At 33.8% G+C, this 5,676-nt stretch overlaps 1 pseudogene; it reads left to right on the forward strand.

The window, feature by feature from the left end:
* Positions 1–1,114: 1,114 nt before the first annotated feature.
* Positions 1,115–1,987, forward strand: LOC136167598 (olfactory receptor 6C3-like; annotated as a pseudogene).
* The last annotated feature ends 3,689 nt before the right edge of the window (positions 1,988–5,676 follow it).

Consider the following 5,676-nt stretch of genomic DNA (forward strand, 5'->3'; position numbering starts at 1 on the left):
ACTAAATCATGAAGAAGAACCAGAGAGTAAGTATCTTTGTTATTTTCCAGTACGATAATATGATCCCATCTCATTAAAATGTTTTAAAATAGTATTTGTTTATGGGTTTGTGAACCCAAAACCTTTTTGATATTAAAATGTGATTATTTACTAATGAGAAGACTATTCATGGAGCCCTAAAGAACCAGCACAGCAATAAGTCTTGGGTTTTCCATTAACTTTTCTTAAGTTAAATGGTTTTCTGTTAAAGAAATAAAATGACATTCCCTATGTAAAGGAATATCTGCTTCCCAGTAAAAAGTTTGACCATCTATTGGTCACTTTCTAAAGCAATATTGTAAGCAAAAGAAAACTGATGTGTTCATTGCATGAACTAAACTATTTCTAAGCAATATTTATTTTAGTAGCAAAAATTACACTCTCTTGTCCTTCTGGCCTTTTATCAGAAAAAGAAAACAATGATGTGGGAAAGGGTTGCATCAACCAAACCCATAAGAAAGGAGAGAATACCCAAAAATATTCCCATGGACAAACACATATTCTAAAGTGAGATATTTACTATGCAGACTTGTCATTTAAACTTGTGAAAGTTTCCTAAACAAAGTGGGCCTCAGTTTTTCAAAATATAGATGTGGAAGAGGGCTACATAGCCTCTGTAAGCTTATAAACTCTGTATTTAGATTATCTACAAAGCATACTGGTTTTTATAATACTGAGGAAAGGGGAAGAATAAATTAAATATTATCATATTATTACCAAAGAAGCTAAATATTTTAAAGAATAATTTGAAGTCCTAATAAAGAAAGCAGTAGAAGAAATGTCCCTGTTTAAAAGTTAACACGTAATTTTTATTTCATCCATGGCCTGTGAGAGTGTATTTTTGAGGATGAGAGCTCAATATTTAACTTTAGATAATATTCTTTACTTGAATGAAAGGTTGAATGGAAACTAGAGAAAGTTACTGTATGGGAACAGAGGTTTAAATTTCAAAACTATCTTCATGATGGAAGCTTTAAAACTTTTGTATTCTATCCTCAAATATCTTTTAACATTTTTTATGTCCTATAGGAAGAGCATACATTTTCTGTTCTAATGAGGGAGAAAAGGATCAGAAATGAAAAACCACACAAGACCCACAGAATTCATTCTCCTGGGGCTATCAGATGACCCAGAGCTTCAGATTGTGACTTTTCTCTTTTTAATCATCACATATATATTAAGTGTCACTGAAAATTTGACCATCATCATTCTCACACTGGTGGACTCTCATCTACAGACACCTACGTATTTTTTCCTCAGGAACTTCTCTATATTAGAAATTTCCTTTACAACTGTATGTATTTCAAGATTTCTGGGCACAATTATCACCAAGGACAAAGCAATTTCATACAACAGTCGTACGGCTCAGTTGTTTTTCTTAATTTTCTTGGGCATCACTGAATTTTGTCTTCTAACTGCCATGTCCTATGATCGCTATGTAGCTATCTGCAACCCCCTGCATTACACAACCATCGCGAACAACAGAGTCTGTGGATTGCTTGTGTTTTGTGCTTGGCTGGCAGGGTTCTTAAACATCTTCCCACCTGTTATTCTTTTTCTCCAGTTAGATTACTGTGGTTTTAATATCACTGATCACTTTGCTTGTGACTATTTCCCCCCTCTTGCAACTATCCTGCTCAGACACATGGCTCCTTGAAGTGACTGGTTTTTACTCTGCAATAGTGATTCTGCTTTTTACTTTGGCATTAATAATTCTATCCTACATGTTCGTCATCAAGACAATTCTGAGACTGCCTTCTGCCAGTCAGAGAAAAAAGGCATTTTCTACATGCTCCTCTCACATGATTGTCATTTCCATCTCTTATGGAAGCTGTATATTCATGTATGCCAATCCTTCAGAAAAGAAAAGGCACCCTTGACGAAAGGAGTAGCAATTCTGAATACTTCTGTTGCTCCTATGATGAATCCGTTTATATATACACACTGAGGAACCAGCAAGTGAGCCTTTAAGCAAGCCTTTAAGGATACCATCCAAAAGGATATCTTTTTCTCCAGTAAATGCAAGTATCTGTAGCATTAAAATAGTTCTGGTCGATGATTTCTTTATTCATATTCTCTCAAAACTCTTTCACTACAGTTTTATGACTCCTTTTTATTCATTCCTATTCTAAACTTCCCCACATGTTGAACCAAATAAATTGGATAAAGCTGAATATTGCTTCAGAATTTTCTGTAAATTGTTTTTTATTCACATGTATTTGATGAAGTATAAAATGTTACAACATAACTCATTTCGTTTGAGAGAAAGAATCTCAGGAATAATGTGGATTTCTGACATTTTCACTCTTACAAGATAACAAAAATGAATATTATTAGAAAATTTTGATTCTATTTGACATTTTCATGAAATCAAATAACCACATACACTAGCAGGTTGGAAATAAAATATAAATATTTACTTAAATATTTTTGAAAGATTACAAACTTATGCATATTCAAATTCTTTATACTGCTACTAATACTTTTGATAATAATGAAGAGAAGGACAGAAAGAAGAGGGTAGAAATAATTTTGCTTAGCAATTACTATATTCCAGACTTATTCTAGAGAATGATTTTCTAGAAGAAAGCAATTTCTTCCTATTGGCTCACTGAATCCTGCCAACAACATTCTGAGGTACCTATAATTGTTATTCTCTTGCAGAAATATTACATTATCTTTTCCTCTGGAAATATAAGATTATCATCATTCATATGCACATAAAAAATGTTGGAATTAAATTTTAAAATCTTACCTCTGTCAAGAATTTTCACATTTTAGTCATAAACAGTTCAGTCACTCAGTCGTGTCCGACTCTTTGCAATACCATGAACTGCAGCAGACCAGGCCTCCCTATCCATCACCAACTCCTGGAGTTTACTCAAACTCATGTCCTGTGAGGTGGTGATGCCATCCAACCATCTCATCCTCTGTTGTCCCCTTCTCCTCCCACCTTCAATCTTTCCCAGCATCAGGGTTTCTTCAAATGAGTCAGTTCTTTATATCAGGTGGTCAAAGTATTGGAGTTTCAGCTTCAACATCAGTCCTTCCAATGAAGATTCAGGAATGATTTCCTTTAGGATGGACTGGTTGGATCTCCTTGCTATGCAAGGAACTCTCAAGAGTCTTCTCCAACACAACAGTTCAAAAGCATCAATTCTTTAGCGCTCAGCTTTCTTTATAGTTCAACTCTCACATCCATACACGACTACTGGAAAAATCATAGCTTTGACTAGACGGACCTATTAGTCATACTATCTTATTTTAAATAAGAAATAATATATGGGTTAATGTTTACAAAAATTTTAAGACAGGAGGTCAGTGGACTATCCATAGCCCACTGGGAAAACTTGGCCCACCACCTATTTTTGTTAAAAGTTTTATTGGACACACCTAAACCCTTTCATTTACATGTTGTTCATAGCTGCATCCAAAATAGAGACAGGAAGAACTGAGTAATTGCATCAGGGACACTATGCCTGCAAATTCTAAATTATTAATATATTACCCTTTTACATAAAAAGTGTGTGTTGACCACTGCTATTGATAATCAAAATGATTATACTGATAGCAAACATTTAAACTAATCACTAAAGAGTTTGTATAGAATTATGTAAAGAGCTGCATTATCTGATAATATCAGCGTAGACTTCTTCATATCTTTTGTAAAAATTTTACAGTTCTTTTAATTCCCAGAACTAACCTATCTACTGTTTATGGTATATTTTTATTGAGTGAATAAGAACTCATAATCCTCAATCAAGTCTAAACTTCAGTATTTTCTCATGCTTCCAATCAAGCTTAGATATTATAAATGTTTCAGCATGAGGGAAGGAGAAGGTAATGGCATGACTTTCCTACAAAGTGGAAATCTCAGTATTTTTTTATAAGTTGTTTTTCTTGTGTTTCATCAAATGATGGACCTAAGACTCTCAATTGAGTATAGTATGTGAATATCAGGAAAAACTTGCCTCTGAGTTATGGTTACAGTCTTTCTATAATAATGGTTTAAAAATGTAGGATGAGTTTGAGTAGCTTTCATCATTATATAAAATTTTGACTTCATGGAAAAAAGAAAAGAAAAAAGTGTTCAGGGCCAGAATTGCATGATCTTGCATGATTAGTCACATAAATTCTAATCAGTACAGTTTCCAATATGATAGTGCTTAAAATAAGCATTTTTAACAAAAAACCTCATTTATAGATGGTGAAACTTTCTCTTGTTACTTTCTTTACTCCTATTGATTAGGCATATCACTTAAAGAGGCAATTAAATGAATTGTATGTACAAGCTTTTATCTCAGAATAGTCACAAATATGAGAAAGTTTAACACCCCTTAGCTACTGATTATCAAAAGATCAGCTTAACATCAAGCTTTTATTTAAATATACAACTGAGCACAGTAAATGCAGTCATATTTGGCATCCAGTAATATTTATCAGTTGCAAACTGGCACTTGCCGTGAGCGCGCGCCACCTCCCCCTACAAGGACTGAGTCACGTGCTTGCAGCTGCTGATGGTCCCCACGCCCGGGGTGCTCAGCGCGGAGAGCAGGAGTGCGCTCGTGCTCTGGGAAAACTGGCAGGACAGGTCTTCAGATGGTTAAATAGTCTCCGGAGCTGATTTCATGAGCCCAGTTCTTGCATCTCCTCATATCAAGAAAAACACTGAAGTTCCTCATGGTGGCGATTGTTTCTCATAACTAGCAGAAGTTTCACGAGATGAGCGGAAACTTTCTTAAAAAAAATGTGCTTAAATACATGTACTCCCCTTTTACCGAATCACATATACACTGTCCTTCCCCTATACCTCTTTAGATCTGTTTCTCACAGATAACTGAGGTCTGTCTCCCAGATTGCAATCCTCATATTGCCCCAAATAAAATTTAACTTGCAACTCTCACGTTGTGTATTTTTTTTAATTGATAATTTCTTCAGGCATTTAAAAAGAATTGTTATGATACATATGTTAATTTTTGACCTCCCCAAGAAGTGGAGGCTATTTCATAGTTTTCCCTAATAGCTTTCATAGTTTTCTTCATTATAATAGTCTTTGAGTTGATAAATTATACAGCACAGAAAATGTTAAACTTAGTAATGAGAAAAGTTATTTGATTTCTCAAGAAAATGTAATTACATTATTCTTTTAAGTTGTACTGTTTTTCACATAGTTACTAAATTGGCCACAATATGAAAAGGAAAGTATATGCAATATTCTAATGAGACTGTCAGATAAAGTTTATTGTCCTTGTGTGGTAATAAAAAATAAGGTCAAACATGATACAATATTTACTCAGTTACTGAAAAGAGTAATTCTGGTGAAATCACACAATGTTATTCTCTCTTGCATTTTGAAATTTCACCAGAAGAAAAGTGCATGAGAGAAGGTTTGCAGTCTGAATGGAAAAAATGTATATGTATATATATGTACATATATGAAGAGTTCAAATTTAAATGGAAAAAATAAAATACACATATGCAAATATCCTTGGTAAACTGCTGACAATAAAAATATAAATGATGAAAATGAATCTAGGGAGGCTGTGTAGATATTAATAAATTTTGAAAAACCTGGATTTTAATTTAATTGCTCTTCGTTTATATGCCTCTAATTCATGAAACAGGACTTTTATATTT

The sequence above is a fragment of the Muntiacus reevesi genome, chromosome 4, assembly GCF_963930625.1.
Source record: "Muntiacus reevesi chromosome 4, mMunRee1.1, whole genome shotgun sequence".
Classification (NCBI taxonomy): domain Eukaryota; kingdom Metazoa; phylum Chordata; class Mammalia; order Artiodactyla; family Cervidae; genus Muntiacus; species Muntiacus reevesi.